The sequence below is a fragment of the Populus trichocarpa genome, chromosome 3, assembly GCF_000002775.5.
Source record: "Populus trichocarpa isolate Nisqually-1 chromosome 3, P.trichocarpa_v4.1, whole genome shotgun sequence".
Classification (NCBI taxonomy): Eukaryota; Viridiplantae; Streptophyta; class Magnoliopsida; order Malpighiales; family Salicaceae; genus Populus; species Populus trichocarpa.
The window spans coordinates 3,798,272-3,807,489 of NC_037287.2; positions in this window are offsets into that span (position 1 = coordinate 3,798,272).

Below are 9,218 nucleotides of genomic sequence, written 5' to 3' on the forward strand. Positions count from 1 at the left end.
ATTATAGCTAAGGCTAAGAGTTGGATGAATCACACTTTTTTATATGCGAGTAGACTTCAGCTTATCAAATTCATTTTCTTCTCTATTCTAGAGTATTAGTCTTCTCTATTCATTCTTTCAAAGGCTGTTATAGTGAAAATCATTACTTTATTGAAATCTTTTTTGTGGAACGGTAGTCATCTTGCTTCAGGTGGTGCTAAAGTTACTTGGGATAAGATTTGCTTACTGAAGGAGGAAAGGGGCTTCAATGTTAAAAATTTGAAGACTTGGAATCAGTCTACCATGGTTAAACACTTATGGATTATATGTACTAGACCAATTCATTCAATTTGGTCATCTAGGATTCATTTTTACTTGTTGCGAGGCAGGAGTATTTAGGAGGTGATTTTTCCTGGAACTATTTATGAAGTTAAAGGAAAAGTTTTGGTCTTCGCGGTTTTGTTCACAGGCTTATATGCTACCGTGTAGGTAATGGCAGTTCTACTTCTCCATGGTTTGATAATTAGAATCTTAGGGTTCTTTGGTGGAGTTTTTTTGGGGACAAAATTATTATTGATTTTAGCTTGGGTAGATGATGCGATCTTGACTACAACATCAAATGATCCATTAGAGGTGTCTATTAGGTCTATTCTAAGGCCTAAAATGAAATAGATCAAAGAGGAGTTCAATTGGCTAAGTCAAGAGACTTGAGTTTAAAAGGTTCAAATCTATTAGTCTAGACCTTTATCTATATTTCAGATCATATCTAAAGCTATATGAGGATTTAAGATAAGATTCTTATTGGATTGAAAACTAGACATTTTTATCCTTTGAACAGTTTATGGTAGGCTCACTAATTCATCCAAATTAGAGAGAACAACGTGTTTAAATTTAGGCACAGAATCTCCCAACAAAGTGCAAAAATAAAAAAAGATGCTATTGTGATGCCTTTCCTTGAGAGTTATGGATTCCATTTATTACAAAGAGTCCTTAAAGTTATTTGGAACTTATGTGGCAGCCTTTGTGTTACTTATTTTACAAGGATTTCATATTAAACAAAAAGAATTAATTGGTCATAAAATAATTCTTATTTTACAAGGCATCAAGGTTTTGTTCAACAAGGATTCTTCAACAATTATATTTCTTAGGTATTTTTCACTATCATATGCAGCAAATAGTGAAAACTATTTTTAGACTATTGTTTTATTTATTTTTATTATTTTTAAACTTTATTCTAATTAGTTTGGGCTTTGTTTAAATTGGGTAATGTTTGGTCCATTAGTGTCAAGGTTTTATTTTCAAGAGTATAAATACTATTGCTGTCGAATTTATTTTGCTTGTGTGAGAGAGATTATTGTATTTTTGGTTCTCTAATAAACTAAATTGATTTATTGAAGATTGACTGGCTTCATGACATCTTTCTTATACTTCTCTTTAGTGAAATGGTATTTGTATGTTGTGGGTTCTTAATCCAATAATGTTGGTGCCTTATGATAGGTTTTTATTGTGTCATATTCCTATCAAACCTGTTTCAACTTTCCAGAATTCATTGTCAATCTTGTTGTGGGTTGCATGACCACGTGATCATGAGGTTCATATAAGTAGAGATGCGAGGTTGATTTGTATTATTGCTGGTCAGGAGTGGACTTAGCCTCTTGATATGATCCAAGCAAGGTTAGATTTGAGTTTTAACATAAAATCTCATATTATCCAGTTTTACACTCTCAAGCATAACTTTCAACTCGACCTTTGGATTGAGCTGATATTGTTAAAGGAGTTTCTAAACATGTTTTTCACTTTGTTAAAATTTCAGATCAATCGAAGTTTGGGAAGATATTATTTTAGAGGGTCGAAGTTATTGGTGAATTTTGTTAAATCTATTTATTTGGACCTTAATCTACTGTTTGAACTATATCTAGAGCTATAGAAGGAATTATATTAAGATTTTAATTGGGTTGGAAAGTAGATATTTATACCTTTTTATAGATATATGGTAGGCCTGCTAATTCATACAAATAAGAGAGAACGACATATTTGAAGTCAAGACTGAAATCTACCAGGAATGTGTGAAAATTGAAGAAACATTGTTTCTTTATATATTATAGATTCCAGTCAATACGAGAATTCCTTAATGCTATTGAAAATACAATGATTGTCTAATTCTCAGCACTTTAGTTCATATTACTTATAAAGAGGACATGTTTATGGAGAAGTAATTTATGTTAAAAACAAATTGATTTGACATATGGTATCACATGATACCAGACAATGATCTAGTTCCATACTAAATGATATGTGAGGTTATGAATAATAAAATATGGATATCATTTAAATGATTGGCATTCAATAATAATAATTGATATATGCATTTTTATAGCATTAACTTTAAGAAAAATCACATTTATTTTAAAGATTTTAGAAAATTATGAGTAATTTAGAAAAATTTAAACCCTAAAATTTCATCAAAACAAAAAAACTTTAATAATGGTTGCATAGAGTTTTTTTTAAAAAATACCATGAATACAATTTTATTATATAGGATAAGATTTAAGATTTTCAAATAGAAAATACCAAGCGATAGAAATTTAGAAATTGGGAGGACTATCATATTGTATAATTAGAAAAAAAAACAATTATTGTGCCTTCGATGAATTAAAAAGAAAAAGAACAGAGAATAGTATAATTAATAATGCCACTTTTAAAAACCATTTAATATATTATATCACAAGCGTCTTAGTATAATTAAATATTTGTTGAAAATTTATTTTAATTAACATGATTTAAACGAATTATGGATGAATTAGAAATTAATCCAAAAAAACCTTTTGTTTTCCTACTCAAGAACTCTTGGTTTTTTTAATTTAATTATTAATTTATGGTAACTAATCAAAAGTTAGTAATAGTGAGAATTAATTCTTCAATCTTTTAGCTTTTAAAATTCACTATAAGAGGAGAGAGGTGAAGGAAGAGTTTTCAACTTGAATATTTTAGATTTTTACATACTATTCATAATCTCATATTTTAGTATTTTATTCTCATTTTAAGTTTTGATTTTCCTTTCAAATCTAGAGATTAGGTTCATCTTGTTGAGAGATATTTGAGTTTCATATTCTTTGGTTAAATACATTTAAATCAAGGTAGTGTTATTGGAATCTTGTGATAAATATTGCAAACATCTTAGTTGCATAAGTCAGGAGCAATAAAGCTTTAAGAATAAATGATTCATCTTTGAAAACAACAAAATTATCATTATTTTAAAGTGCTTTAATAAGTAAATACTCTCATTTGTTTTAATATAAGTATAGATATTTTTATTATTAATATGTATGCTAGGACTTTCAATTAATAACATTTATAAGTTTGGATACATGCTTGGTATGCATGCTAATGTTCTAATATTATGTTTGTGTTAAGAACATGTTAGTCATGAGTTATTATTTTGCATGCTTTTAAATTTAAACTTGTATATAATCTGAAAGCTTTCCTTGAAAACATTCTAATGTTTAACATAACTTGTTATGATACAATAAACATCATTATTCACTAATTTAACATATTTTTACAAACTTTGAATCTACAATAGCATCACTAATTATTTATTTTTATAATGATTATTCATGTAATTATGAAATTATTGATGTTATTGTAATTTTGTGGATTACCAATGTAAAATAAGTTGGATCATTTTTCATGTGTCTTCATAAAAACAAAACCCTTCGAGAAGAGTCGGCGGCTCATGGAATGGAAATTTATGGATGTGGTGGGTAGATGATGGATATATGAAAAGGGATGTTAACTAAAGCACAATCAATATTTATGGTTGATAGATGCTATTCATGGATGTTTATAGCGGGAAATTTTGTTTTCTGAAAGCTGAAGATTTTTTAGGGTGGGTAATTGCTCATCTAACCTCTCTTAATTTACTACATGTTAATAACAAAATCTATTTGGTTATTATTTGTAAGAAACAGGATTACAAGTTGATCGCTATGCTAGAGAGAAAGGTTAGAGATCTAGTGGACTCATCAACTTATTCTAACACTTCTGTGTGTGTTTGGTGTTGTGTTTTTGCATGCCTTTGTAAAGATCAAACCTTTTGTCAAAATAGGTATATTGATAATTTAGTGCTTTTGATGCCCTATTAGCCAAACTAAAGCATGTTTTGGGGACGCCTAATATGATTTTACATACCTGAGCAAAAACCATCACTTTTTTCAATATAGGGTATTATAGTAATTTTATGTTTTTGATGCCTTTGTGACTTAACCAAGACATGTTTTTAGGCCTCATGGTATGTTTTTGCATGCATATGCGAAAACCATAACTTTTATCGAAGCAAATATTTTAGTAATTTTGCGCATTCAATGCATTATAGGTGTAAGGCACCTTTTGGAGCCTTCATGTATGTTTTTGCATGCCCGTGCGAAAATCATAACTTTTTTTTCAAAACTAGTATTTTGGTAATTTTGCACTTTCAACTCCCTATCAGCCAACCTAAGTCATGTTTTAGGGCCTCCCGATGTGTTTTTGCATGCCCACGTAAAAATCATAACTTTTATCGAATGAGTATTTTGATAATTTTATGTTTTGGACGCCTTACTGACCAACCCAGTGCACCTTTTAAGGCCTCACAATATGTTTTTCCATGCCTGGGCGAAACCCATAACCTTTGTAGAAATGAGTATTTTGGTAATTTTACATTTTGGACACCTTGTCGGCTAACCAAAAGCACGTTTTGGGGACTCACAATATGTTCTTCCATGCCTATATAAAAACCATAACTTTTGTTAAAATAAGTATTTTAGTAATCTTACGCTTTCAACGTCCTCCCGATACCTAAGGTACATGTTTTAGGGCTTCTCGATATGTTTTTGCATGCCAGTATGAAAACCATAACTTTTGTAAAAACATGTATTTTGGTAATTTTGCGCTATCAACCAACCTAAGGCATCATTTGGAGCCTCACGACATACTTTTTCATGCTTAGGTGAAAAGTATATTTTTTTTTTATCAAAATGGATATTTTTGTAATTTTGCGCTTTCGATGCCTTACCACCAACCTAAGGCGTCTTTTAGGGCCTTCGATATGTTTTTGCATGCCCGTGTGAAAACCATAACTTTTGTCGAAATGGGTATTTTGGTAATTTTGCACTATTGACACCTTATCGGCCAATTTTAGGCACATTTTAGGTCCTCACAGTTTGTCTTTGCATGCACTTGTAAACACCATAACTTTTATTGAAATGAATATTTTGGTAATGTTACGTTTTTGACGCCCAACCTAATGATCATTTTGTGGCCTTACAATAAGTTTTTGCATGCCCGTATGAAAACCATAATTTTTGTCAAAATGGGTGTTTTGATAATTTTGCACTTTCAACACCCTCCCAACCTACCTAAGGCCTGTTTTGGAGCCTCACGACATGTGTTTTCATACACGTGTAAAAACCATAACTTTTATCGAGATAGGTATTTTGGTAATTTTGTGAATTGAACACCTTCCAGACCAACCTAAGACTCTTTTTGGAGCCTCTTAGTATGTTTTTACATCCCGAGCAAAAACCATAACTTTTATCAAAATAGGTATTTTGGTAATTTAGCAATTTGAATGCCCTGGCGGCTAACCTACAATACATTTTGGGGCCTCAAAATATGTTTTATCATGTCCACGTGAAAACCATAACTTTTGTTAAAATGGGTATTTTTTTGATTTTGCATTTTGGACACCCTACTAGCTAATCTAAGGCACAATTTAAGGCCACCCGTTATGTTTTTACATGATCGTGTGATAACTTTTGTTGAAATGAGTATTTTGGTTATTTTGTGCTTTTATCGCCCTCCCGCCAATCTAAGGCCCTTTTTGGAGCCTCTCGATATGTTTTTGTATGCCTGTGCGAAAACCATAACTTTTGTCAAAATGAGTATTTTGATAATTTTATGTTTTCGACGCCATACTGGCCAACCTCATGCATGCTTTATAGGCCTCACAGTATGTTTTTGCATATCCGTGCGAAAGCCATAACTTTTTTTCAAAATAGGTTTTTTTGGTAATTTTGCACTTATGACACCTTAACGGCCAAACTATAACACCTTTTGCAGCCTCACAATATGTTTTTTGCATGCCCGAGTGAAAAGCATAACTTTTATTGAAATGGATATTTTGATAATTTTGTGCTTTCGACGCCTTGCTAGCCAACTTAAGGCACTGTTTAAGGCCTTCAAGTACATTTTTGCATGTATGTGAGAAAACTATAACTTTTATTGAATGGGGTATTTTGGTAATTTCACACTTTTGACTCCTTCCTGGCCCATCTAAGGCATATTTTAGGGGTTCACGGTATGGTTTTGCATGCGTGCAAAAACCATAAATTTTAACAAAATGGGTTGATACGATCCAAAAAAGGGTTCAACAAGAAAATTTGGATTCTAGCGTAATTGAGCTTATTGTCCAGTTTTATGCTATCAAGCATAACTCTCAATTCGATCGTTAGATCGGACTGAAATTTAACTAGTAGGAGTTTTCATACATATTTTTCTACGATTACAATTTTTTTTGTAACTTAACTAGCTGGAAATTTTTGTGAATCAAATCAAGAAGATATGAAAACAAGCAAAACAAAACTATGATTATGATTTCGTGAGAAGCAAAGCAAATTCGTATGAAATATGGACGATACGAAGACTCGAAATAAAATAGAAGCAAAAATTATTGAAAACACTTATTTGACTCCTAAATAACCCAAATATAACATAAATAAACTGAATAGGTTGAAATAAATAGTAGTAAACACATTTTTGTTACTTGATGCAAATCTGACACGTTATGTAATTTTAAGCACTAAAATTGAAACCCAAACCAAACCATATTAGAACAACATCAAACTTGATATGTAGTACCCTTGTACACAATAAACAATAGATATCAGTTTATAGATTATTATCTTATGCTTAGGTATCGAAAAACAGTGAACGATCAGATTAAGGCAAAATTTAACTAAGAATTGAAACACCAATCAAATGATATAAAAAAGAGCTTAAATTTAATATATTATGCTATTTAACCTCAAATAAACAATATATCAATTTCAAAGTGATCTTAATATGGTATGATTTGGTTTCTCTATTTTTTATGTTTTCGCGGCAGAATTGAAACAAACTTCAACGTTTATTCTTCCTCTCTTTTTGACTTTTTATACTACTGATATGTTTATGGATAGTAACAAAATGAAACAACCTTTTTTTGGGTACTTAGATGCTAAAAACACAAAGAAAAGAATACTGACTAAACTTATGAAACACAAAGAAAAAAAATCAGAAAGATATGATCATGATTTTGGAGCCTAAATTTGATACCAAGTGATGCAAACCTCGTGTTTATGTGATCACGCAACCCATAACAAGATTAACAATGAATTTTGGAAAGCCAAAATAGGTCTAAAAAAGTGTGACACAATGAAAATTTGTTCGAAGGTACCAACACTATTGAATAAGACCCTTACCCAATGAATACAAATTCGCGAATAAAAAGTATAAAAAAGATGTCATAACTCTAGTTAATCTTCGATAAGTCAAGTTTGTTCTTTGTCCTAACAAAGAAAATCTATTGTATCATATAAAGCACAAGTTTATTTTATAAATCCACGGCTGTTGAAAATTTCAGCTTACAAAACCTTATATAATAGTTCAACTAATAACCCTAATGACCTTAAAACTTGTGGGCTAATATTAGCCAACTTACAATAAATCCAAAGTAAGTTAATTAAGCATAAACATAAAGAAAATAATAAAAATAATAAATTTGACACATAAACTAAAGTTGTTGCATATAATCAAATAAAATATCCTAAGATAGATAAATTTCATAATTTAAATAATGTCACAAACAAAATTTTCATTCTAGAAACTCTAGAATCTTTGTTGCCACCTTTAAATATCCAAAATAAGATAAGAAATTAATTGCTAAAGTTGCCTCCCATTTAGTTTTCTTGTTTGTGTAGGATAATTAATTATATGATACATATCAAAACAAACACTCGTGGAAGTATCATTTTCTCAAACTGTATTGAACTAACATTTTGAAGATAATGCAGATATTTAGCTCTTGTAATACAATTTGCATGACTATTAAGTAAATGAATTTTTTTTTTCCAATACATAGATAAGGAGCATTAACTACCCTTTATAGTTTTTCAAGTTTGCTTTTGGCAATCAACAAAGATATTGAAAACAAAACCCATACACTTGAAGGAAAATTAGCACCAAGATATGGGAAATGAAGATCAATCATTTAGATATTATACAACATATGTAATTATTATTCAATGCATAAGTAACACATGTATATATATATATATTAAATCCATAACTCCATTTAAGCAAGGTTTAAAAATAATTTCTAGACATAAAAATGCAATATACTTATTTATAATGGATACTTTTTTAAAAAGAGAAACGTTAAATATTCTTGTGAGACGTAAAAAAACAGCTCCTCATTTCTTATACCTTTAAGGTTATCTGGCCCTAACTTAACCAAGAAAAATCTTCAATATAGTCGTTCCTCATCTAGAACTCCACTAAATCTGCATTAATATTAAAGTTCAACACTTGGCATTTAAATTAACAAAGTTCAATACTTAAACTCTTACTTAACATAATTAACTAAATTATCTTATGAAGAGAAGCTAAATGCAAGTCTATATAACTAGACATAACCTTTTTGTCAATTAAAACATGAAATCCATATGAACAGATGAAAACACTTTCTTTTCTTTCTTAAGATTTAAAATCTTAAGAGATCTTGGTGTGAATCTCATGAATATAAAGATCTAGAAACCCATAAGTAAGATTGACACAATCCCAAACAGTTAAAAATTAGATTTGAGATAGAACTTTGACCCATAGATAACATTGTATGAGAGAACTAAAAATATTTGAATTGACTTGATCTTATTGATCATAAAGAATCAGGAACCTAAAGTATAAAAAGAATGTCATAAAGTAAGTTATACTTTAATAAATTCGATTATTCTTTATTTAAATAAAGAAAAAAACATGCTGATCCAAGCAAAATGCCAATTTTATTCAATGATTCATAGCTGCCAAAATCTAATAGCAATAAACAACTTAAATAAACTTAACGAACAACCCATTAATAACCTTAATGGATCATAGACAATGGCCCAAAACAAAACCCAACTAAAACTAAAGCCCAAAATACATAATAAACCTTAAACAATGAC